Source organism: Arvicanthis niloticus, chromosome 4 (assembly GCF_011762505.2).
Source record: "Arvicanthis niloticus isolate mArvNil1 chromosome 4, mArvNil1.pat.X, whole genome shotgun sequence".
In the NCBI taxonomy this organism is placed as follows: Eukaryota; Metazoa; Chordata; class Mammalia; order Rodentia; family Muridae; genus Arvicanthis; species Arvicanthis niloticus.
The window spans coordinates 50,417,281-50,444,694 of NC_047661.1; the positions used below are offsets into that span (position 1 = coordinate 50,417,281).

The following is a 27,414-nucleotide window of genomic DNA, read 5'->3' on the forward strand; positions in this document are numbered from 1 at the left end:
GTCTGCAGTCTGTCTCTGGGAATAGTTTAAGAGTTCTTTGATGAGCCCAGACAGGCTCTGAGGTTCAGAATACTTGTTGCTTTCCCAGAGGACTTGGGTTAGTTCTCAGCATCCATCTGGTGGCTCATAGCCATCTGTTACTCCACTTCTAGGGATCTTAAACCCTCATCTGGCCTCCGCAGGCACTAGACACGGAGGTGGTACACACACATACACCCAGGCAAACATATGATATTTATCTTCCAAGTGTAAAACCACGACATCAGGAAGGGCCACACAATAGCATTTGACCAGCCTTTCTTTTATAGAAAAGTTCATCTTTCTTAACAATATATCTGGCAAAAAAGATGGGCATTCTCTCAATAATCAAATTAACTAATTTTTCTTTTCTTTCTTTTGGTTTTTAGAGACAGGGTTTCTCTGTGTAGCCCTGGCTGTCCTAGAACTCACTCTATAGACCAGCCTGGCCTTGAACTCAGAGATCCACCTGCCTCTGCCTCCCAAGTGCTGGAATTACAGGCGTTTATCTCCCCACCAGCCTTTGATTTTAGTAATTTTTCATTCTGGAAGCTTGGAAGATCCTTATATGCAGAAGGACGTTCTCCTACTTTACTCTTATTCTCTCTTATTGAACTGTCCGTGCTATAAAACAAACAAACCCAGCTATTCTAAGAATTCCTTACAGCTGTTTTGGTTTGCATGCAAATTTCCTGCATAAACTCATGTGTCTGAAAACTTGGTCACCAGCTGGTGGTGCTATTTTAGTGATTTAGTGATTTATTTTAAAATCACTTCTCTCTTCCGGTCTGGGCCTGAGCACTGAGCAGATGCAGGGAGGCAGCTCTTCCCCCAATCTCTAAGAACCCAGAGGAACTCCTAGGTGTTCTAATCCTGTCATTATCTCAGGTAAGCAGACAACAAACAGGGAGTAACTGGGACCCACTAGGACCCAGGAAGTCACTCCTGGCCCGGAGCACTGAGCAGATTTTGGGCCCCAGCTCTTACCCCAGTAGTAACACCCACCCCACACAGTTCTGGAAAAAACAAAAAAACAAAAACAAGCTAATAGGAAAGACAGGCTCCAGTCATCGGGGCAGGTAGCACTAAGGAGACCCAGATGGCAAAAGGCAAGTGCAAGAACATAAGCATCAGCAACCCCGGGTATTTGGCATCAGTAGAACCTAGTTCTCCCACACAAGAAAGTCCTGAATTCCCCATAGTACTAGGAAAGCAAGATTTAGATTTAAAATCACTTCTAATGATGATGATAGAGGACTTTAAGAAAAACATAAAATCACTTCTCGTGAGAATGGTAGAGGACTTTAAAAAGGACATAAATAACTCCCTTAAAGAAATACAGGAGAATATCCAATAAAAAATAAATTAAAAAAAAAAAAAAAACTTTAAAACAAAAAAATCCAATAAAAATAAATTAAAAAAAAAAAAAAGAAAATTTAAAACTAAAGAAAAGAAATACAGGAGAACACAGGTAAACAAGTAGAAGCCCTTAAAGAGGAAACACAAAAAAAACCCTTAAAGAATTTCAAGAAAACACAAGCAAACAGGTGAAGGAACTAAACAAAACCACCCAGGATCTAAAAATGGAAGTAGAAACAATAAAGAAATCTCAAAGGGAGACTACCCTGGAGATAGAAAATCTAGGAAAGAGATCAGGAGTCATAGACGCAAGCATCACCAACAGAATACAAGAGATAGAAGAGAGAATCTCACGTGCAGAAGATACCATGGAAAGCATTGACACAACTGGCAAAAAAAAAAAAAAAAAAAAAAAAAAAAAAAATGCAAAAAGCTCCTAACCCAAACCATCGAGGACATCCAGGACACAATGAGAAGATGAAACCTAAGTATAATAGGTATAGATGAGAGTGAAGATTCCAACTTAAAGGGCCAGTAAATATCTTCAACAAAATTATAGAGGAAAACTTCCCTAACCTAAAGAACTAAAGAACGAGATGCCCATAAACATACAAGAAGCCTATAGAAGTCCAAATAGACTAGACCAGAAAAAAATATTCCTCCCATCACATAATAATCAAAACATCAAATGAACAAAACAAAGAAAATACTAAAAGCAGTAAGGGAAAAAGGTCAAGTAACATATAAAGGCAGACCTATAAGAATTACACCAGACTTTTGACCAGAGACTGTAAAAGCCAGAAGATCCTGGACTGATATTGTACAGACCCTAAGAGAACATAAATGCCAGCCCGGACTACTATACCCAGCAAAACTCTCAATCACTATAGATGGAGGAACCAAGATATTCCATAACAAAACCAAATTTATACAATATCTTCTCACAAATCCAGCACTTCAAAGGATAATTGATGGAAAACTCCAACAGAAGGAGGAAAAAGCAAAAAAGTAATCTTCCAACAAACTCAAAAGAAGATAGCTACACAAACATAATTCCACCTCTAATAACAAAAATAACAGGAAGCAACTATCATTTTTTTCTTAATATCTCTTAACATCAACTGACTCAATTCCCCAATAAAAAGACATAGACTAACAGACTGGATACATAAACAGGACCCAGAATTTTGCTGCATACAGGAAACACACCTCAGTGACAAAGACAAACATTACTTCAGAGTAAATGGATGGAAAACAATTTTCTAAGCAAACGGTCTCAAGAAACAAGCTGGACTAGCCATTTTAATATCAAATAAAATTGAGTGTCAACCAAAAGTAATCAAAAAAGATAAGGAAGGACATTTCATACTCATCAAAGGAAAAATCTACCAAGATGAACTCTCAATTCTGAACATCTATGCTCCAAATGCGAGGGCACTGACATATATAAAAGAAACTTTACTAAAGCTCAAAGCACACATTGTACCTCACACAATAATAGTGGAGGATTTCAACATCCCACTCTCAGCAATGGAAAGATCATGGAAACAGAAACTAAACAGAGACACAATGAAATTAACAGAAGTTATGAACCAAATAGACTTAACAGATATTTATAGAACATTTCATTCTAAAACAAAAGAATATACCTTTTTCTCAGTAATTGGTCACAAAACAGGCCTCAACAGATACAAAAAGATTGAAAAAAATACCTTGCATCCAATCAGATCACCACGGACTAAGACTGGTCTTCAATAATGACAAAAACAATGAAAAGCCCACAGACACGTGGAAACTGAACAATGTTCTACTCAATGATGACTTGGTCAAGGAAGAAATAAAGAAAGAAATTAAAGACTTTTTAGAATTTAACGAAAATGAGGACACATCATACCAAAACTTGTGGGGCTCCATGAAAGCAGTGCTAAGAGGAAAACTCATAAGTGCCTACAAAAAGAAATTGAAGAGAGCATACACTAACAACTTGACACCACACCTGAAAGCTCTAGAACAAAAAGAAGCAAATACTCCCAAGAGGAGTAGACGGCAGGAAATAATCAAGCTCAGGGCTGAAATCAACCAAGTAGAAACAAAAAGAATTATACAAAGTATCAACAAAACCAGGAGCTGGTTCTTTGAGAAAATCAACAAGATAGATAAACCCTTATCCAGACTAATGAGAGGGCACAGAGACAGTATCCAAATTAATAAAGTCAGAACTGAAAAGGGAGACATAACAACAGAAACTGAGGAAATTCAAAAAATCATCAGATCCTACTACAAAAGCCTATACTCAAAACTGGAAAATCTGGATGAAATGGACAGTTTTCTAGACAGATACCAGGTACCAAAGTTAAATCAGGAGCAGATAAGCCATCTAAACAGTAACCCCTAAAGAAATAGCAACAGTTATTAACAGTCTCCTCACCAAAAAAGCCCAAGACCAGATAGTTTTAGTGCAGAATTCTGAGACCTTCAAGGAAGACCTAATATCAATTCTCTTCAAACTATTCCACAAAATAGAAACAGAAGGAACACTACCCAGTTTGTTCTATGAAGCCACGATTACGCTCATACCTAAACCACAGAAAGACAGAACAAAGAAAGAAAACTTCAGACCAATCTCCCTTATAAATATTGATGCAAAATACTCAATAAAATTCTCGAAAACCGAATCCAAAAACACATCAAAACAATCATCCATCCTGATCAAGGAGGCTTTATCCCAGGAATGCAGGGATGGTTCAATATTCAAAAATCGATCAACATAATCCACTATATAAACAAACTCATAAAAACCACATGGTCACCTCAGTAGATGCTGAGAAATTCGTGGGTGGGGAGGTGGGAGTGAATGGGTGGGTAGAGCACATTCTCATAGAAGCAGGAGGAGCAGGGATGGGATAGGGGGTTCCTAGGTTGGGGGAAATGGGGAGAGGGGATCACATCAGAAATGTAAATAAACTATCTAATAAAAATAAATAAAATATATATATTTTAAAAGTTTAAAAAAAAAAAGAAGCTTGGTGACTTTTGGGAGGTGGAGACTCATTAGTGGGAGTGGCCACTGAGGACAGATCTTCAGATTTCATAGCCTGGCTCTGCTTCCCCTTCTGCTGCTTCTTAAATGCAGGTGAAACTTTACCAGCTAACTAAAACCCCTGTCTCTCTGCCTTCTCCATCATTGCAGGCTCTGTCCTTTCTTAAACTGTGACCCAAAGCAAACCCTCCTTTGCATAAACTGCTTTTGTCAGGTGTTTTGTAAGAGCAGGGCAAACACTGACACACAGGGTAAGGCACTGTGGTTGTCTCTGTGTCTTGGTGAGCACCAGCAATCCCAGTAAAAGGCCATCTTTGGTGCAGTATGAAAGCTATCACACCCCACTGCTGACCCCGAGGCAGCAGAGTGAACATCTGAAAACCTGCTTGCCCTTTCAGGTGGTTTCTAATCATTTACTAGGACATTTGAACATCGAGGTTATGCTAATCACAGAACTCTGAGGATGGACCCCTCCGCCATTGATGGCCTAGTGATCAGGACCATACTCTGCAGACAGCGTAGTGTGGATTATAGTGGACAAATAGGATAACCTTGTCAGTCGTCAGGTGAAAGAATTTTACACACTATGAAAGAAAGAGCAGAATAAAAAAAAAAAAAAAAAAACCCTAATATTGTCCAGGCCGAAGCAGGCATTTTAGGAGGAAAGGGGGCTATAAAACCAAGCAGACACTGATGGGTATGTTCAAGTGAGTGTTACATTCATAGCTCTTGTAGTTTTATCAGAAACAATTTTGATAAATTCTATGTTTAAATTGTATTTCTTTCTTTGTGGGTGGCAGGAGGTGGCGATGTGCATGCTCTGATGTACACGCGGAAATCAAAGGACAACTTACACAAGTTGGTTCTCTCCTACCTGAATTCCGGAGATGTACTTGGGTCACCAGGCTTGGCAGCTAGCACTTCCAGCCACTGAGCTGTCTCTCCAGCCCCAATGTCATCAAATCCTGCTATCAAATTTTTTATACTTTTCGTTGCAGACAAACAATTCCTCACTATTTTTAAATTTCTAAATTTTTTTGGAAATAAAATTTTTTACGTTGCATTTCTTTGTTTAGGAGTTACTTTAGTGAAACCAATATAAGGCATCATGATTTTTTTTTTTTTTTAAGTGGGAGAACTAAAATGCATAACTTACATTTTGCTTTGCTCTGGGACAGTTTCATGTGGCCTCCAACTTGCTTTTTAGCTAAAGGTGACCTTAAATTACTGACCCTTCGTACTTCTACCTCCTGATGGCTGGGATTGCAGGCCTGCAACTTCTGTTGTTTAAAGATTTATTTTGTTTTTAAGTGTGTGTGTGTATGTATACATGAATGCAGAATGCAGGTGCTCTCAGAAGAAGGAGTCTGATCCCCTGGAGCTGGAGTTCCTGTGATTGTGAGCTATACAATATGGGTGCTGGAATCTGAACTCAGGTCCTCTGGAAGAGCAGTATGTGCTTTTAGCTACTGACATGTTTCTCCAGCTCCAACACTCTGTATTTTAGGTTCTACTTTGTGTTGGTCAGACATGCTGGACTATGACATAACAAAGCAACACCTAGATTTCATTGCTTCTCTAACGTTACGAGAGGCTTACTTCTTGTTTGCCTGACTTATATGTTTGCACCAATGTGAGAATCTCTGCCTCTCTCTAGGACCAGAGTTGATCTGTCCTCTGATAAGTTATAGCTCTATTCTCTGGAAGGTTAGGCCAGCATGGTGGCTTCAGCAGAAGAGAGAGCTGAAATGCTTTGTCTAGAATGTGACCTTCGAGTCATTTATTCAACCAGAATTCTTTTATTCTCTCACTGTCCTTTTGAAGTTAAGATACTTCACAGACTCTATATCAATGAATCCAGAAGCTTCTTGGTTGACTCATTTGTTCTTTAACTATGTCAGAGGCACACCTCATTCATCTTCTCTCAGTCTAATCCACTGCTGATAGTCTTCTCAGCACTTGGAAACAAAAGCTCAACCACAGCTGTCAAACGGAAGAGGATACAACGGGGGTAAAAAAAAAAAACTCAGGTGATAATTGGAAAGGTTCTAGATGGAATCCCCAGCACCCCCAAAAGCAAGCTGCCTTTGTTGCAGTGCAGAAGCGCTCGACGACCCCTGAACCATGCACTGAAAATACTTCAGCCAAGGCAGCTGTGGAGTGGGTTTTGCTCTTCAGGTAGTTTGTGACCAGGTGCAGTAGAGTTTTGGAAGTTTATAGGTGCTAATAAAGGCAAGTGGGGGGGGGCTCAAAAAGTTAGGAAATGTTAAGTTTTTAACACTAATTTTGGGAAGTCAAGCTACTGTCAAAATGGCAAGTGATCTTTCAGAAGACATAGGGCCCCCCATGAATAAACAACTCTCAGGATGCTTTTGTCCCAGTTTCATTTCTGTTGCTGGGATAAAACATCTTGGGGAGGGGATCATTTGATTTACAGTTACAAGTTACAGTTCATCGTTTTGTGTAAGTCATGTTATATCCATAGTCAAGAGCAAGGAGGGGGAAAAAAATCTGTGTCTTTGTGGGCTTGCCTGCTCTTGGCTGGGTTTCTTTCTCTTACCGTTTATGACCTCTGTCTGGAGAATGGTATTAACATCCAGTTAACAGTGGCACCTTCTCCCATAGAAACTCCTGATCTAGATAATTCCTGGTGAAGACTTTTCTGAGGTGATTCCATGCTGTGTCGAATAGACAGTTAAAACTAACCAGCCCAATGTTCTTTTGTAGAACCCATTTTACTTTTTTTTCTTTCTTTTTTTTTCCATTTTACTTTTATTCATAAACCTCTGTTAAGAAGGAATACAAGTAGAGTAAGGTGGGGGTGTGTTTATACTGCCAACTAAAACACCCTGATAAACGAAACTTAAGGAAGAAAGGGCTTATTTTGCTTCACAGTCAATCATGGCAAGGAAACCACAGCGGCAGGATCTTGAAACTGTTAGTCATCTTACATCTGTAGTCAGAAAGAAGACAGCACTGAACATTTGTTCTTAGCTCACTTCTTCCTTTTTATCTGATCCAGGATTCTAGAGAATATTGTCGCCTTTTATGGGATCTCCTAGATCCCATAAAGTTAACAATCAAAATTAACCAGTTAGCATCTTAGCACAGCTACTATTATTATCTGTGTATGTTTTCTGTTTTCTAAGATAGTATTTTTGTTCATTCTTAGAGGATTTAAATATAATGCATTTTGGTCATTTGTATTTTTTCTTTTTGTCCCATTATCTGTGTAAAATTTTTATATAGAGTTATATTAAAAGACGTATTTCCTACTAAGTTATTAAAATATAACCATTTTTCATGTTGTTGCATTTGAATTTCAGTATCTGTGTACTGTGTGACAGTTGGAATAGTTACTATGTAAGTGTGTACTGTTGTGACAGTTGGAATTGTTACTATGTAAGTGTGCACTATTGTGACAGATGGAATAGTTACTATGTAACTATGTTGTGGTGGAAGTCAGTAGGTATAACCTCTCTGATTAGAAACATAATTTTTACTCTCATTTATTTTGTAATTAACCCAACATTTTATGGTTACTTTATTTCTAGTTTTCCTCAGATATGTGACTTTCTAAAAACACAAACCAACACTGACTGTAAATAAGAAAAGGAGCATGAAAATTTTGGGTGATCACTGTGTAAGAACCAAAACATAATCTTTATATTCCACACACAAACTGAAATGTGGTTTCTGATCATAATATGAAACAGAAAGGAAAATCTAATTTTGTCAACTAACACCAAGAAAGAAAGAAAGAAAAAGGGGGGGAAGGTTGAGACAAATTCATTCATTGGAAATGTCTGTTATGAGCAGCATCCCCTACATTTAAGAGCTCAGCCAGGTTCTCTGTGAATACAAACATGTATAGCATGATCCCACATGGAAAATGTTCAAAATCTCATCAGAGTTTTTTTTTTTTTTTTTTTTCTTAAAGCAGTAGTATATTTGACTTAAGTTTTATTCAAAGGTTTTAGAGAAACATTATATTAGAGAGTCATGGAGAGTGTTTAGTGTGGTATGTTGTCTTATTTATAGACAAAGAAACTAAAATTCAAGGGTTAAATAATTTGCTGAAAGCCACAGTATCAACAAGGAGGAGGCCCAGTTTCCCAGCCAAGGTCCATCTGATTCAAGAGTCTAATTTTATCCATTGCAACCTGTTTTGTAGACTTCTCTGTGCTTCTAATATTGATTTTTCCTCTTACCATGACAACCGTGTCTTATCAGAGATAATTTAGCAAACCCTGCTATTACACTTTGGGTGTGGCCAACTAGTAAAATCCTGTAGGGAGTTGAGTTGATCTTTCAAATAATTAAAACATTTCAATTAAATTGTTTGGATTTTTGTGAAGAGTTTTATTTTTAGGCTCTATTAGTGGAAAGCATCTTACTAAAATGTGGCTGGAAAAAGGAAAGGTTATCATTATTTAGGGCATAGCTATTTTCCACTTGTTTTGTGCTTTCCCATGCTCTCTCTAGACTGAGATGCAGAACGACTGTTATCTCTGAATGCCTAACTGCTCCACTGAATAAAAGGTTTCTTCTGGAAATCCTCAAATGGATCGCAAAGTAGTTTCTGCTTCTTTCAATGGTATCTCATTTTAAATCATGATGTAGCATACAAACTAATAGGTACATTAGGCTTTCTAATTATGAAAGCCTTTTATGATTGTTATCCAGCAAATTCTGTGAATGCCTAGCAGATGGGAGACCAACATTTACAGAAGAGCAGAATCGGGTGGAGACGCATTAGTTTAAGGGGCCATTGTGACTTTGTGCAAACACAGCCAAGGAAGACTTGAAGTAATCTTGGGCTATTAGGCCAGAAACCCTGTTCTATGGTCGATATAATGTTTAACAGGTGTACTGATTCTATATTTTCCATTATTCCAAAATAAATAATTTTATAATTACAGAATAGCTTGCTTCACATGAGCATCGTGGCATATAGACACCCACACATGCACTGTATCACACTAATAATAAATTAAAAATTTTAAACTGAGACATGCAGTATTGTTGCCTATCACACAGCCTGCCTTGCCAACATATCGACTTGATCTTTGTAATGAACTTGACTCCAGGTAAGAAGCATGCCCGGGGGAGTGCTCGCTCTCTCCCCATCAGGCCGACTTCAAGGCAGACCCGGCAGAACATGGGTTCTTGGTATCAAGCCGATATTTTTTATTTTTCTGTGTACCTCTTCCGTCTTTTAGCCTTCCTGATGACTAAGCCAAATTTGCCTCTGGTTTGGATGAATAACTATGTTGCTACAAGGAGGCAGTAAATCTTTGCCATGTGGCTAATAATAAGATTTTACAATCCCATATTTGACTTCTTAAAGCTCTGAATTTGGAGTTGAAACACAGACTCTCCAGTATCATATGAACAAAATGTCAACTTTGTTTCGAATTTTCTGTCAGTTCAAAATGTAATTTGACAAGCATTTTGAGTAGCCCTGAAAGAAACGGAGCAGTAGCAGAATCGACTCAAGAAGTTGTGTCAGGCCATTATAAATGATCGACAATCATTTATAATCAGAAAAGGAAACTCCAGTAATAGAAACATGCATGTATTTTATTAGGTAAAGTTTGAATAAACAGCCTGATTAATTTATGGTAATTTTACAGATGGGACATTTATTAATTTCTCTGAAGTATAATTTAGGAACTCTAGAAGACAGGTACTTATTTTATGCATCAAAGAGTGACAGCCTTCCCTGAGGAAGGTCTGTTCTGAACTGCCCTTTATGTTTGTTTGTTTGTTTGTTTGTTTGTTTGTTTATTGCTATGTAGCTCTGGCTGGCCTAGAACTCTAGGCAATCCTCCTGTATCAGCCTCCTGCTTACTGAACTGCAGTTGTGAGTTCACAACTGGATGGATTATTTCTCTTTGTATTATAATCTTTTTCCTAATCACTCACAGGTATGGGGTGGGATTGTGGATGGAATATATGCCATATTCATGACTAAATGATATAACAAAGGTGGGGGGGATGTTTTTGAAGATTGTAAAGGCCTACATTTGGTAGCTTTGAACCAAACAAAAAGGAAATTATCTGGATGGGCAGCTTTATTCTTTATTCAGATGGCTTTTATGAGGGACTGGAACATTCTGAAGAGGAAGATCCACAAGAGTTTCCTGTCGGCCTGAGGAAAAGGTGGAGTCCTTGTAAGCTATCTATGAAGAGAGGTAACCTCGTGGCCTCTTCAGCATGAGCTGAAGCCTCCTGCCTGTGACAGAAATCAGAAACTGAGTTCTGCCAATAATGCAAACGTGATCAGAGAGAATCACAGCCTGGCCAGAGCCCCAGTTACCGTCCTGGAGACGGTTGAGCTGCTTGTGGACTTCCACCCAATTCAGGGAAACTGAGGTGCACAACGTTCTGCCTTATTTGTACCTTGCTTTGCAGTTATATCAGCAATCACCTTGGAAACCTCAACATTTAATATCTTTAATGTTTGAAAATCATTACCTTCACTTACAGGAAGTTTCAAGGATCTAGGAACACGCCAGGTCTCAATGCCTTACTACATGCCCCTATGGTTCTCAACCTGTGGGTCTTCACAGGGGTCACCTAAAACATTAAAAAACACAGATACTTACATTACAACTCATGACAGTAGCAAAATCACAATTATGAAGTAGCAACAAAAACAATTGTATGGTTAGGGCGTTACCACATGAAGAACTGTATTGAAGGGTTGCAGGAGTTTTGAGAAACACTGATCTAGTTTGATGTTCTAACCCAGAAAACAAACATTATTGCCATGATTTTTCTTAGTAAATTTTCTAAGATTTAGTCACATTCATCATGTTGCTTACTGTTTCTCCTCTCTCTCTCTCTCTCTCTCTCTCTCTCTCTCTCTTTCTCTCTCTCAGCTCCTTTACACACACACCACACACACACACTCTCTCACTGAGCTTTGAATATTTGTCATTCTTCTTTCCATCGTTTTTATTTTAATTATTTTTAATTTAATTTTTTTATTATTTTATGTGTATAGGTGTTTCGTTTATAGGTATGTCTGTTAACCACTTGCATGTCTAGTGGTCTAGGGAAGCCAGAAGAGGGTATCAGATCCCCTGGGACTGTGGTTGCATCTGGATGTATGTACCAGGTGAGGACTAGAAACTGAACCCAGGTCCTCTGGAAGAGCAACAAGTGCCCTTAACCACTGAGCCATCTCTTCTCTTTATCCCCTATTTAAACGTTCTTTTTATTATTCTTGTGTTTGTGTAAGATGAATGTGGGTTCATGTGCCACACAGTAAGCTGCAGAGCTCTCACGGGAAATGTGGAGTTGTGGAACTCCTCTGCTACCTTCATGTGGGTCATCGGCATTGTTTAAGTGACTTGCAATGAAATTTTCTGAAAGGTAAATAATTGGCTCTCCTGATAGGAACAAGCCAGCTCCCCAGCATCTTTGCCCTGAGCCTCTAGGAGGCAAGACCACAGTGTCCATCTTCTGGCCCTGGCCATACCAAGACAGGCGGCACTGGAGGGTCCCCAGACTGTGCTCTGAACTCTCCTAGAATTCTTGTAGCAAATACAGGAAAAGGAACCCCGAGGCTGACTGTCACGACATAGTTTACCTATGAACTTGGAAGGGAGAAAGGGAGTTGCTATCTGACTCAGTCTGTCTTCTCAACTGAGAAAAGCAGCGTTTTTTCTCTTCTGCACTGCTCTCTTGTGCCGTGATCCCCTGACCCCAGCCCCCAATTCCTGATACAGAAGGTGGTTGTCTCCACAACAAGCAACAGAACAACCAAGTCAACCATTGCAAGTTTCAAAATAGCTTTCTATAATTCCTGCACAAACCATAGACTGAAAGATTGAATTATTGAGAATCAAGAGCTAAAATTAGGGGCCAGCGAGATGGCTCCAGGGGTAAATTCACTGCTGCCAATCTCAGTTTGGTCCCCATAAGCAGCAGGAAGGAGAGAACTTTTATGTGTGTATGCTTAAATTAATGCCATAAACATTTTCTTTCAGAAGAATATATGAATTTCCTTTCCTGTAATTGTCTATTGGGTTTGCCGAAGCAGAACACCACAGATTGGGCAGCCAAAATGGTAGAAATGAAATTTCTCATGCTTTTTGAGGACTGAGAGTCCAAGATCAAGGTGTCTGCCTGGGATGGTTTCTGGTGAGGTCTTGCTTCCTGGTGTGCAGAGTAGGGGCTGTGAATTGTGTGATAATTAATCGTGCTTGTCAACCTGATGTGATTTAGAACCTCAATGGAAACAAACAGCTTTAGGTGTTTCTATGGGGGAAGTTCCCAGCAATGTTTAACTGAGGAGAGAAGGCAGGCCATGAATCTGAGCAGCTCTAGACTCTGCACGGAGATCAGTCTGAACTTGTGCACCGCCCTAAGTGCCTTGCTCTTCCCCTGCTGTTCCTATCCTGACACCCTAGGATTGTTCCCCTTTGAGCGCTCTGGGAATGGGAAAAGGTAAGGAGCCCATCTGAGCCATGAAACTGCTGGAATTTAATTCCTAAAGTTACAAACCATCCACACAACAGAGACAAGCTTCTCAGCGTCATCATGTGATCTGGTTCACTGTTCCTCCTCAAACTCTCACTCTTCCAAAATTCCTGGGTTCTGAGGCTGGTTGCCTGGTTTCAGGCACAAACCTTACTAATAATTTGAGGCTGGCATTCCTGGGAGGCAAAATTTAAATGGCATTCTCTCTCTCTCTCTCTCTCTCTCTCTCTCTCTCTCTCTCTCTCTCTCTCTCTCATCTCTCTCCTCTCGTTTGTGTGTGTGTATGTGTGTTTCTGACTCTCCGTATTTTCTCTCTTTTTCTGTGTCTGTCACTGTCTCTTTGTGCCTCTGTCTCTGTGTGTGTTGAATGTGTGTGTTTCTGTCTTTCTCTCTTTTTCTGTGTCTGTCTGTCACTGTCTCTTTGTGCCTCTGTCTGTGTGTGAATGCATGTGTGTGTGTGTGTGTGTGTCTGTTTCTGTTTCTCTCTCTGTTTGTTTCTGTGTATACCTCTCTGTGAATGTATGTCTATGAGTGCGTCTATCTGTCTCTGTCTCTTTGTGCCTCTGTGTGTGTATATATGTATGTACATATGTGTATATGTATTATGTATGTATGTGTTTGTCTGTCTCTGCCACTCTGTGCCTCTCTCTCTCTCTCTCTCTCTCTCTCTCTCTCTCTCTCTCTCTCTGTGTGTGTGTGTGTGTGTGTGTGTGTGGTGTGTAAGCCTCTTTAAAGTGCAGGTCCAGGTACCTTGGTATGCACATTCTAGCCTAGGCATGGAGGCTTTCTAGCACCAGGAAATAGACTTTCTTCCACCCAGGGACCCTCCTCTGTCTGTCACTGAAGAAAAATTGTTGGCCCCCACAGTATAGCAGTGCCCTCAGTGTAACATGCTCACGGAATGTTGCAGACATCACCAGGGAACTGGACGACCCTGGTTACCATCAGCAGGTCCACAGGCAAAGAGACAAAGACACTGCCAGGAAAGCTGGTTTGTTGTTGTTTTACAACTATGAGGCATTTCAGATCACTGTAGTTTCCATTCTGTTGCCGACTGAAAGCAATACAGGGGAGAAAACAGCTCCCACTTTCAGGTCACTGTCCATCACTGAGGGAAGTCAGCAGGAACTATGGAGAAATGCTGCTTCTTTGTTCATTCTCTGGCTTTTTTTGTTCGTTTGTTTGTTTATGCTTATACAGCCCAGAAACCCTACCTAGGGAATAGTGCCTTCTATCATGGACTGGGCCTTACCACACCAATCATGGCAGTCCTCCACAAACATATCACACTTGTGAGCCTAGCACCTGAGGAGGCCAGAGATAGTACTGGGTTCCTTGGGACTGGTCTTACAGATGGTTCTGAGCTGTCATGTAGATGCTTGGAACCAAACTTGGGTCCTCCAGAAGAGCAGCCAGTGCTCTTAGCAACTGAGCCATTTCTCCAGCCCCAGTGACTACATAATTGTATGTGCTGCTAATTTTCAAGATTTTGAGGCTTTGTATTTATTCTTTGCTATGTTTGTCTTACTTTGGAGATTCTCAGGACATTAACGAAGATATCAGTAATGATGGCTTAGAAAAGAGAAGCCATTTCCAGGACAGTCATGTGTTTTGGGAGAACTGTAACCACGTCAGCTAAAAATCTGGAGTTGAGTAAAATCCTGTGTGTTTCTGTGACTGAGTTCCAGTAAGTATCTGCCTGCTCTTAAAGACTCGATGTGACCAAAAGCAATCTTAAGATAAACTATATGAAATTAGTCTATGAAATCTTCAGAGGGAGACAAATAAATAAAATTATAAAATGTCCAAAGGGTTGAAATAAGCAGTCACATAGGCTATATGCAAGGAGATGGGGGCTTAGCATGCTAGTGTACTTCAGGGTACAGCAACAGTTTTTCTCCTGAAGGCTAGCTCTGGGCTCTGTATAAAATGAACTCTCTGTCCTAAGTAATCCATTCAAAGACTGTGATGGGAAGGCAGCCTTTTATCATTTTATATTGTATAAAATATTATATATTATATATCTGTCTGCCTCGGATGTTGAACCTCCATCACATTCCACAAACACTTGATAAATGCCCTTCCCAGCCCACTAAACTTGAAAATGCCATGGTAACATTTTATGGGTGTGGCCCTGATACACAGACATCAGGTGACTCATTAGCACAAGGGCCAGCGTCTGGACTCAGCCATTCCAAGTCTCCAGTCCAGCGACTGCTTTCTGTGAACAGCCTCTGCCAAGAAATGAGTCAATCAACAATCTGATGGCAGAAACATCACTACTTATTTGCTTTTTAATTTGCATGAGCGTGTGCATGTAGAGGCCAGAGTCAACATACAGGAATAAGTATTCTCCTTTAACTGTGTGGATTCCCAGGGCTCAAACTCAAATTCTCAGATAAAGGCAGCAAGAGCCTTTACTTACTGAGTTATCTTGCTAGCCAAGAAGATAATTTTGGAATCTACTTAGAGTTCTGTCTACTACAGTTTAAAAAAAAAAAAAAACTTTCTGTTTAGTTTTCTGAGATGAAATTTCTCTGGTAGCCCTGTCTTAGAACTGTCTCTGTAGACTAGAGATATGCCTGCTTCTGCCTTTTAAAAAGGAAGAAATTGGCACTGTGAGAGGCCATGGAAGGCTGTTGGTGAAGGTGCCACCTCAGTTGTAGTTGATGGCCCAGGACTGAATGGGCCATGCAAAAGATTTGAGGCTCGGCACCACGAAGAGAGCCTGTGAGAGGGTATTGGTAAAGCCTAGTTGCAGCAAGAAACCCCAGCCTGTTAGAGATGTCAGTACCATAGGATGGCCACCAGGAACAGCAGCCACAATGCAGTGGAGTCAACCAGAGCCTAGAGTAGCACAGATGGCCAAGCTGAAGTGACCCAAGCCTTCAAGAAGCCCAGAAGATCATGCGTGGATCCCAGACTTAGAAACAAGGAGCTGTGAAGCTGAAGTTGACTTGGAGACCTCAAGATGTTAGAGACATCAGAGCTGTGTGCTATCTGCTGATGAAAGCTGCTAACAGGGAGTGGAACCAGCCCAGGAGAAAGAAGTTTGATGCAATCAACAAAGATAAAAAAAGGGAGTTAGAGATCTGAAGACTGCTTTGACATCAGACATGGAGATGCAGAGTTTGGAATTTTCCCAGCTGGCTTCCTGTCGTGCTTTGGGGATTACAGTTAAGTGAGTGGATGAATCTCAGAAGAGACTTTGAACTTTGGACTTTTAACAATGTTGAGACTGCTTTAGACTACAGAGACTTTTGAAGTTGGACTAAATGTATTCTGCATTATGCTATGTTTAGATGGCCCCCAGAGACTCATATATTAGACCAAGCCCATGGAGGCCAGGGAGTGGCACTATTGGGAGGTGTGGCCTTGCTGGAGTAGGTGTGTCACTATTGGCGTGGGCTTTAAGACCATCATCCTAGCTACCTAGAAGTCAGTCTTCTCCTAGCAACCTCTAGATGAAGATGTAGAACTCTCTGCTCTGCCCACACCATGTCTGCCTAGAAGCTGCCATGCTCCCATTTTGATGATAATGGACTGAACCTCTGAGCCTGTAAGCCAGCCCCAGTTAAATGTTGTCTAAGAGTTGCCTTGGTCATGGTTTCTGCTCACAGCAGTAAAATGTTAACTAAGACAGTAACACTAAGAAAAACATTAAGGTAAAAACACTAAAGGAACTAGGCAAGGAAAAACAAAAAACACAAAATAAAACAAAATAAACACAAAAAACACAAAATAAAATTATGTAAGTGTGTTATAAATCATATATATGTTATAGGTCACAGTTGATGTCAAAATGAAACAGAAGTTCCTCCAGACATACCCAAGATTACCAAAGCGCATTTCAAGGAATGGTCCAATTCCACATTTTTAAGGACATTGAAAGTTGAAAGTAAGGCGAGCAATCGAACACTCATCAAATAGCTAAGAAAACTGAACACATCTAAACCAGTTTCTCAGCATGCATAACCAGTTTCTCAGCATGCATTTCTGGGTATGCTCACACAGCAGAGACACTTGACAATGTTCAGTAAAGAAAATAAACAAGAGTATCTATAGCATTGTTATTCATAACAGAGAAATCTGAAAAGTCTCTTAAATATTCATTAACAAGATGAATAGACACTAAAGAAATAGTCTAAAGTAAAGATAAAAAACAAAAGTCTGTGTGCAATATTAGGGCTTGTTGGAAACACGACCCTGTTTTGTGGTTTGAGACAGGGTCTTGCTATGCTGTCTCTATGACTCTTGCCTCAGCCTCCTGAATGATCAGATGGCAGGTAAATCTGTCTTGCAATTTTGAATTAAAAGAGAAATTGAAGGTGGATATATTTGTCCCACTTTGCTTTTCTGCTATTGTGTTAAAACATTGATTAAAGCCTGTTGGGGAAAAAAGGGTTAATTTCATTTTATACTTTCTAGTCCATCACTAAGGGACATTGGGGATGGAGTTCACAGCAGGATCCTGGAGGCAAGAACTGAAACAGAGACCATGGAGGACTGTCTTACAGGTTTGGTTGCTCTGGCTTGCCCCACTGATACTTGCCCAGGGATGACACTGCTCACAGTGGCTTGGGCCATCCTATGTCCATTAATAATTAAGAAAATACCCCCATAGTCCAATCTGAAAGAGAAAATTCCTTAACAGAAGTTCCCTCTGCCCAGGTGACTCTACTTTGTGTGAAATTGACAAAAACTAACCAGCATAATATTTATATAAAGTTTAAAAAACAGTAAAAACAAGAAATATATTACTTAAAGACTTAATTTCTACAGAACTAGCTGGGCATGTTTAGTTCTGGCACTTGGGAGGCAAAGGCAGGTAGATCTCTGTGAATTCAAAGCCAGCTTGTGCTACAGACTGAGTTTCATGACAGCCATAGATGCATAATAGAGACTACCTCAAAGAACAAAACAAACAAACACTAAGGTAGGGGCGAGGAGAAGAAAAACTAAAACCTTAAAGAAGGAATGACCAACACTGGCTTCTGATTAGTCATGCGGCATCTGGGAGAATGAGAGGCTTGGAAGGCCACAGAGAGGTTGGTGGTGGTATTGGTGATGTTTTTTGTTTTTTGTTTTTTTCCTTATTGAAATGTATTACACACACACAAACACACACACACACTGTACTATAGATAAGAAATATCCACACAGGCTTATGTATTTGGAATCTTGCTCTCCAGTGGACAGCACTGTTTGGGGAGGCAATGGAACCTTTTGGAGATGCAACCTTGCTGGAGACGTCCTCACTGGGGCTGGGCTTTGAGGGTTTATAGCCTTGCCCTGCTTCCTGCTTATTCTCTCAGCTTCCTGTGTGTGGATGGATGATATGGGCAGCCAGTTTCCTGCTCCTGCTGCCTGCAGCTCTGCTGTCCCACCATCATGGACTCTAACCCTCTGGAACTTAAGCCCAAATAACTCTCTCTTCTACAAGTTGCTCTTTGTCATGGGTCCTCTTTGTTGTGATTTTTTTTTATCACAAGAACAGTGATAATATAACACACATAATTTAGCATCATTTACATTTTTAGTGAAATTTTCTATTCTTAAAATATATCTACACATCTGCAATTTTCTTTCATATATGACCTTTATTTGGTGGGGGGAGGGGATTGAGACAGAGACCCTCTACATAGCCTCAGCTATCTAGAACTTACTATGTAGACCGAGCTGGCTTCAAACCCATAGAGATCTGCCTGCCTCTGCCTCCTGAGTGCTGAGATTAAAGGTGCTTACCACGACTGGCAACATTTTTTAAGTTATAAAATCCCAAAAGACAGACAAAACAAAGAAACAGAAAGACCAAATAAATGTGATTAGGAACCATTATTTTACTTGATTCTTCCCATCAGGCAGAAGAAGGGATGTCATGTAATAGTAACAAAGTCAGATTGTTGGTAGGTTGTCGCAAAAACTGAAATATTCATCTGTATGTAACCTGTCCTTTGGGAGCTGACTGGATGGTCTGAACTGTGTTTCCAGCCTCCAGGACTCAGCTGGATGCAACAGCCACTACAACAAACATTGCTAGTCACTGTGATGTAGGGGGGGAAGCTAAAAGAGTCTTAACCAGGCAATTAAGTGTTCTGAGTCAGAGGCTCCCCTCTCCACTTTCATTCACAGCTCACTGACTAAAGCCAGTTGCATGGTCCTAATTGAAGCACTCGAAGGCGGGAAGCAGACTCCTTCAGCACCCAGAGGGAGCAGACCAGGTCTGTTAGGTAAATGGAGCTAATGACTTCCTTACCACATTGATGATATGATGCTTTCCTCACCCCTTTCTTTTAAAAAAAATTATTTTAACTACACGTATATGCATATGGTATATGCATGTACATGCAGGAGTCTGTGGAGACCAGAAGAGAGGATCAAATCTCCTGTGAGCTGCCTAATGTGGATGCCGGGAATTGAACTTGGGTCCTCTAGGAAGAAAAATAGTGCTCTTAACCTCCGGAGCCATGCTTCCAGCCTGGTCTGCCTTTGTCATTGAACTTTCTTAGGTTTAGATCTGCTGACTTTCCCCCACCTCACCCCATGGTGTGCCTGGCTCTCAAATATGTGGTAGAAGTTTGCTAACACTAAAGACTGAAAGTCTCCTGCTTTGTTAAGGATTCTATGTGGTGGGCCAGATGTAGCTCAGCTGCAGAGTGTCTACTGTATGCATAAAGTCCCTAGTTTGAATTTAAGCACAGCATAAACTGGGTATGGTGGTGTGTGTGCCTTCAGTCCTCGCACTGAACTGACGGAGGCAGGAAAATCAAATGTTTGAGCTCATTTTCAGCTACATAGGAAGTTCCAGTCCACCCTGGGATATGTGAGAACCTTTCTCAAAAAGAACACAGCTTGAGAGCTGGCCCGGGCTTTAAAAGTGCAAGCTCCTCTCTCAGAGGACTTGAGTTGGGTTCCTGGCACCCACACAGAGCAGCTCACAGCCACCTGTAACTCCCAGGAATCCAACACTGTCTTCTGGCCTCTGAGGGCACCACCACACTTGAAAAACACACACACACACACACACACTCAAAAATAATCTTTAAAAAAAAGGAAGAAATTGAATTCTATTTGTTTTCAAGCAATACAGACCAACATTATGAAAATGAGCCACACAAACCGGGGTTTGGACTTGTTCTCATATGCAGAAACTAAAGGTGGGGAGGCCAGCTAGAGATGGCCCCTGTCGTGGCATCAAACTCCCAGCCTCCCGTGCCTGCTGCACAACCATTACTTACTATGTAAACATCTCTGCCCTCAGAGGAAAGTTGGAGCCCAAAATTTTAAGAACACATCACCATAATGGCATATATAGAGAGAGTTTGTGTCTGAATCTGTGTCTATACAATTGATTCTCTAAACTTTCTGTAAATACTTTCATGAAAAGTCTGTGTGTGAGTGTGTATCTGTATGTGAATGTGTGTGGGCATGTGTATGTGTGTGTTGTATGTTTTACTTGTCAAATATTTAATAAAAGGCAGGTATACTTCCTACCTAGCTTGATTTAGAAAAAAATACTGTGTACTTTCCATGGTTGTATTTGTTTCTCTTTGTTTACTGTCTCTTCCGTCTGCTTGGGGAGTTTTTACGGAAACCTACCTATCATATTAGCCTTGGTTAGTCTTAAAACCTCCTCCCCCATTCTCTCAGTAAATAGCAACATCATTTCCCTGTTGTTTAGATAAAAATTGAAATAAACTCAAGGGCTATCTGAAGCCTTCATCTTTTACCCCTATCCAGGGAGTCCCCACCACCCCTCCCCACCCCAAAGTCCTCCCAATTTACACCTTGAGTCTGATCAGATTTCACTTCCTCCTCCCTGCTCCCCTAGTCTGGGATGGCATCATCTCCAATGTCATCTCCAAGCTTTGAGAATCATCTACCCAGACCCCCGGCCTCCACTTTGCTTGACCCCACTACTGCTTGCTACACAGCAACCAGTATAGTCCTCAGAAGGCGTTTCCCTGCTCACCACTGTCCAGTGGCTTCCCCGAAGAATCTAGAATAAACTCCAAGCTCCTCCCTGTGGCCTACAATTTCTGTACAATTCCTGTCCTTTCTTAAAAAACGCTGTCTCATCTTCCCCAGAATTCCCCTTGTTGACGAGGTTCCAACTGCGGCCCAGTGCTTCTGTCTCCTAGCTGGCTACGGCTGGTGCGGCATTAGCTCTCTGATGTCACTTCTGTTGTTTGTCATAAGCCACTTTTCGTGCCACCTCCTCTGTGAGGCTGACACCCATCAGCCTAGTCACTGGAGAGGCCCATCTCCTGCCTACTATTTTTAGTCAAGCATCTTTCCCCCACACTGTCGATGATCAGATATGATATGGTTTGTCTATTTCCTCTCCGGCTTCCTGCTTGCCCTTGAGAGACAGACCTCCCCGAATCTCCAGAGCTGGATAACTTGTATGATAAAATGCTCTATAAATATTTGCAAGCAATTATTTTCTTATTAGGACTGAATTTAACTCATAAATTAGCAGTGAGCTGTTTTTTTTTTTTTTTTTTTTTTGCCATGCTATCTATTCAGTTAATTTTAATAACAGCTATAAAGATGTGTTATTTTCTTCATACAGATTCTCTGCATGAGAATGAGTGAGAGAATATCTAGATTGATTTACAGTTACTATCACTGCTTCAAATGAGACTCTGTTATCATAGTCTAAGAGGGAAGCTACTTTCTATATTGATGGGTGTGGCTTGCTGCAATGCAAGCCTGTTATCCTAATCTCTGGGTTTATAGTCTCTTTGACACAGGACTTTTTGGTGAGTCCCTTACACTTTTGGGCTCAGTGGGTATTGTTATATTTAATGGAAATAGTATATTAGTGGCATTTTAATATTAAATTTTGTTTATATGGGCCTAGAGAGATGGCCCAGCAGATAAAAGTATGCACTATGTTTTCAGAGGACCCAGATTTGGTTCTCAGCCAAACCATCTGTAACTCCAGCTGCAGGGATCTAATAGCTCTGTCTTCTGCATTCGTGGGCACATGCCCCCACAAAGACACACACACACACAAACACACAAACACACACACACACACACACACAGAGAGAGAGAGAGAGAGAGAGAGAGAGAGAGAGAGAGAGAGAGATTAAAAGTAAAATAAATTTGTAAAATTTGTATTTGTTTGATGTTCTGGTTTACAGCTGGACAGATGAGTCTCTTTTCTTTCCTTTCCTTTGTGAAAATCACATCTGATGTTTGAGTAGGCTGAGTCAGAGTCGGCTCCTGGTCACTAGGAATCCAGAGGGTAGGATTCTAGAGACCATTTGTAAGAGAGTAAGAAAGCAGTCATCGGTAAGACTATGAGGACGTGCACTGAGCTAACAGTCCAAGCTGAGGAGAGTCATGGCTGGGCCGCCATCCTGACTCCTGCACATAATTCACAGAGCAGAGGATACCCTCCACCCAGAGTTGAGAATCCAGCCGGAACAGCAGGTGTCAAGACCCCTTTAGGGTCTTTTCTGTTCAAATCCCCAAGGAGGCACTGCTTCACAGAGGAATGTTCTCCTGGTAAGGAAAGCAGTGGGCTCTGTGAAGCCTCCACTGAGATCCAAACAATCAAGGAAGCGTTGAATCTCCCCGTGCCTCTCCTCTGCATAATTTGCTGGCCTTAAACTTAGCACTGAAACGGCCTCCAGGAAAGCTTTCCTCGACGCGAGACCGAGTCACAGATTCTCCATGAAGCTTTCTTAGGCACAGTAACCACTATCCTTCTAGGTCCTGGCTTATGACAATTAATAAATATTTGTCTAATTTCTGTCATAGAGGTATTTTCTGAATACATAGTGATTTCTGTCAACCCTTGGAACTAAAAAGGGAAAAATGTCAACAATGGAATAGAGAGAAAGCCCTCTAATACAAACTTTTTATGAACTTCAGACAGGTGGTTGTGAATCTTAACCCACGAGAGGGGAGGAAGGAGGACCCTGAAAACTACCTAGGGAGACCCCTGTCAAAAAGAAAATAAAAGAAAGAAAGGAGAGGTGGGGGAGGATACCACATCATGTTGGATTTATGGGGTTTGGATTATAGGCTGCATCACACCCCTGCTGACACAGAATAAGCTACTCTCTTCCCCACCTTAATAGATTGAGATACCCTGAAACCGTGATTCAGAATAAATCCTCTTTCTTTAGGTCCTGTCTATGCTCTGTGGAACTGAGATAACTTTAGACTTTAGACTCTCAAAACAGCCTCTGCCAATAAATCTCATCTGTGCAGAAAATACGAGCCTATCTGCTCTCCCTCTGACTATTTATTGACATGACATACACTTGGCTGTTTCATGTCTCACTTATTCCTAATTATAACCCCCAGGGGCAGGCAGATTAAGTAACTTGTGCAGACTCATGCATAAAGAAAAGGATATAGTTGTGACCAGAAACCAGGGCTGAGTGTGAAGTCTGTGCTAGACTTATTAAGCTGGAAACCTCTTGTGCTTCTTCACAGTGAATCTGCTACTCTTGTTTATTTTCAAAGTATTTGATTGGAACTCTGAAAGTTCCCATGCTTCAGTTAGACTTGTATTTGCTCTGTACACCTATGTCCATGTCTAAGTCTGTGGATGCTCTTGGAGGCCAGAAGGGGGCAGTGGATCCCTTCAGCTGGAGTTACAGGTCCTGTGAGCTGCGCTGTGTAGATTCTGGGAAGTGCTCCTCTGTCTTCTCCAAGAGCCCAAATGTTCTTGACCATCATTCCAGCTCCACGCGGCCTGGGTGACCTGACTTAATGAGTCAGTGTCTTTTTAATGGCAATAACATTTGCTTTTCCATTACACGCCGCCATAATACTAGTTAGTTTTAAATTCCCTTTGAAATGTCTTATCAGAAACTGTGCTCTGGGTGTACATGGGCAATTGTTTACATACGTGTTTAATTTGGTTGTGTACCTTGTTATACTCTTTATGGACTTTCAGGACTAAATCATATTAATAGTATTAATCTTTTATGGCCATTATTGTTACTTTCATGCTTCTCATAGGGATTTTTGAAGGTGAAGAAGAAAGAAGGTAAGACAATAATAATGTCTTTGTTTCTGTAAGTTCTAACTTCCGCTCAGATATAGTTACTTTTATTTAATACTTTTAAGTAATTTAGTTAGAATGCATTAAAAATGACTGAAGATGAGCTTTTCATGCATGATCTATGAATGAATGCTTAGATTCACAGGATATCAACCAATATCTTCAAGTCTTAAATTCCTTTAATTCAAAGTTTCTCAAAAGACATAAAACAGAAAACACTAGTGATCAAATGTACAGTTCAAAAACTGAGAAAGGAAACTACAGAGTCACCTTCAGCTGAACAAACAAGTCACCACCGCTAAGTTTGTTGTTCTACTAAAACAAGAATTTAAAAATTAACTCTGCTGGCCGTGTAGATGTTTCACAACAACCTGGGAGTTCTTTCTTCTGAGTGTTTTAGCTCTTAAGCTGTAGCTACTATTTGATGATAGATCTCCGTGATGGTTCATAGTTTCCAAGGCTTGCTGCTGAGAAGCTAAGATTCTAGTAAAATTGCATGAGGATAAGAGAAATGTACTTTTGATTTTGTTGTTGTTTCTTTTTTTTTTTTCAGCTAATATGTTAATGCTCTTTAGGCATAGGTAGGGGCTGGAGAGGTGGCTCAACTGTTAAGAGCTCTTGCCCCTGTCGCTGACGACAGAGGCCCGAGTTCAGCTCCTCGCACCCACAGGAAGCAGCTTACAGTCACTTGTGACTCCAGCTCCAGAGAACCTGATGCTTCTGCATATATCTCACTCACACGTACATACCTACACACAGATACAACACTCACATGTACATACCTACACACAGATACAACACTCACACGTACATACCTACACACAGATACAACACCCACATGTACATACCTACACACATATACAACACCCACATGTACATACCTACACACAGATACAACACCCACACGTACATACCTACACACAGATACAACACCCACATGTACATACCTACACACATATACAACACCCACATGTACATACCTACAGACAGATACAACACCCACACGTACATACCTACACACATATACAACACCCACATGTACATACCTACACACAGATACAACACCCACATGTACATACCTACACACAGATACAACACTCACACGTACATACCTACACACAGATACAACACCCACATGTACATACCTACACACAGATACAACACCCACATGTACATACCTACACACAGATACAACACCCACACGTACATACCTACACACAGATACAACACCCACATGTACATACCTACACACAGATACAACACCCACATGTACATACCTACACACAGATACAACACCCACATGTACATACCTACACACAGATACAACACCCACACGTACATACCTACACACATATACAACACCCACATGTACATACCTACACACAGATACAACACCCACACGTACATACCTACACACATATACAACACCCACATGTACATACCTACACACAGATACAACACCCACATGTACATACCTACACACAGATACAACACCCACATGTACATACCTACACACAGATACAACACCCACACGTACATACCTACACACAGATACAACACCCACATGTACATACCTACACACAGATACAACACCCACACGTACATACCTACACACAGATACAACACCCACACGTACATACCTACACACAGATACAACACCCACATGTACATACCTACACACAGATACAACACCCACATGTACATACCTACACACAGATACAACACTCACACGTACATACCTACACACAGATACAACACCCACACGTACATACCTACACACAGATACAACACCCACATGTACATACCTACACACAGATACAATTAAAACAAACAAACAAACAAACGTAAAATATAAATAAATCTTACAAGATGGTAAATTTGGGCAGAATGGTTTGCTTTTGGTAGCATGCATGTTTGTGGTTTTTTGAGACAGAATCTATGTAACTTAGGTATGCTCAGACTTACAATTCTCCTCCCTCTGCCTCCACAGTGCCGGGATTACTGGCTTACATCAGTCAGACTTCAATACTCTTTAAATTCATCAGTATAAACACCCAGATGCATATGGACACTACATCCACAGCCTTAAGCCTGGTACCCGAACAGTACAACTCAATGGAAATAACTGCTGCTTTCAAGAAAAGTCATCATAAAGGAAAAAACAAAGCTCAAAGCCAAGTTATGGGGTGAAAACCATGTTTTGATTTTTATTATTGTTGTTGTTGTTGTTGTTTTTTCAAGACAGGGTTTCTCTGGGTAACCTGTCTTAGAACTTGCTCTGTAGACTAGGCTTCTGCCTATTTCTGTCTCCCAAGTGCCGGGGATAAAGTGTGTGCCACCACCACCTGGCTGAGAAAACCATATTAATTTAGCCTATAATATAGTCTAGCAAGCCTATGCTTCAGAATTATTATTATTATTATTATTATTATTATTATTATTATTTTTCCTGGCCACTAGTCATTTAACCTCAGCTGGAAAGAAGAGAGAAATCAAAAGTGAGAAGGAAAAAGGAGAAAGGCAAGGATGTGGGGTGCCCACAAAAGCAAAAAACAGCGAACATCCTTGACCTTACCCTTCGCACTGTTACCTCGCAGAGGTACCCTGAGCCAGTACCCGTAGTGATCTCACTTTGCCCTCTCCCCACCCTTCCTCTACAGGAGCTATCAACAAGAAAGACACTCAGAGAGGCTGCTCTTCGGCTGAGATTTCATCCTGAATCCAGCTCAGGCTTCCTCTCAAGCCAGGCTCGTCTAACGCGATCATCACATGAGAGACCGTGTAGCCACTTCCCCCCATCAGTTCCCTTCACACCTGTCTCCTGACATGCTCACTTCTAGCATTCCTCCCGCTTTCCAAAGGGGGAAGAAAATAATCACAGGAGGCAGAGGGAGGGAGGGACTTGGGTGGCAGAGGGGAAAGGAGGAGAAAAGGGGGAAAGGATCAGTTATGGGGGTGGGGGGTGGTGAGAGAAGCCCAGAGGCCCAGGAGAATGAACGGAAATATGCAGCATGAGGGATGAGTGGGAGATGGGGAGACCCTCTAGAAAGTACCAGAGACCTGGGAGGTGAGAGACTCCCAGGACTCAATGGAGATGACCTTAGCCAAAATTCACAACACTGGGGAGAGGGAACTAAAAGAATTCACCTCCAGTAGACAGACAGGGCCTCAAGATGAAGTTACCAACACACAGTTAAAATTTCTGACCCAGAATTGCTCCTGTCTAAAAGAACTGAAGAGACAAAAATGGAGACGAGACTAAAAAACAGAAGGTCCAGTGACTGGATGAATTTGGAATCCATCTCACGGTGAGAGGCGGCATCAAGGCCTGACACTATACCATGTTGTGCTCACAGACAGGAGCCTAGCATGGCTGCTCTCCGAGAGGCACTACCTGCAGCTGACTGAGACAGACTCAGATACTTATACCCAACCATTGGACTGAAGTCAGGGACCCCTGTGGTTGAATTAG

The 27,414-nt window shown here is 41.0% G+C and overlaps 1 long non-coding RNA gene across 2 annotated transcripts; it reads left to right on the forward strand.

Annotated features, from left to right (window-relative positions):
- Positions 1 to 23,538: 23,538 nt before the first annotated feature.
- Positions 23,539 to 26,824, forward strand: LOC143441884 (uncharacterized). Of its 2 annotated transcripts, XR_013109628.1 has the most exons (4): positions 23,539 to 23,651; positions 23,900 to 23,927; positions 25,933 to 26,128; positions 26,603 to 26,824. It is a non-coding gene; the product is annotated as an uncharacterized LOC143441884 (long non-coding RNA). The 2 variants fall into 2 exon arrangements; XR_013109627.1 differs by having other exon boundaries at positions 23,572 to 23,927.
- Positions 26,825 to 27,414: the final 590 nt, after the last annotated feature.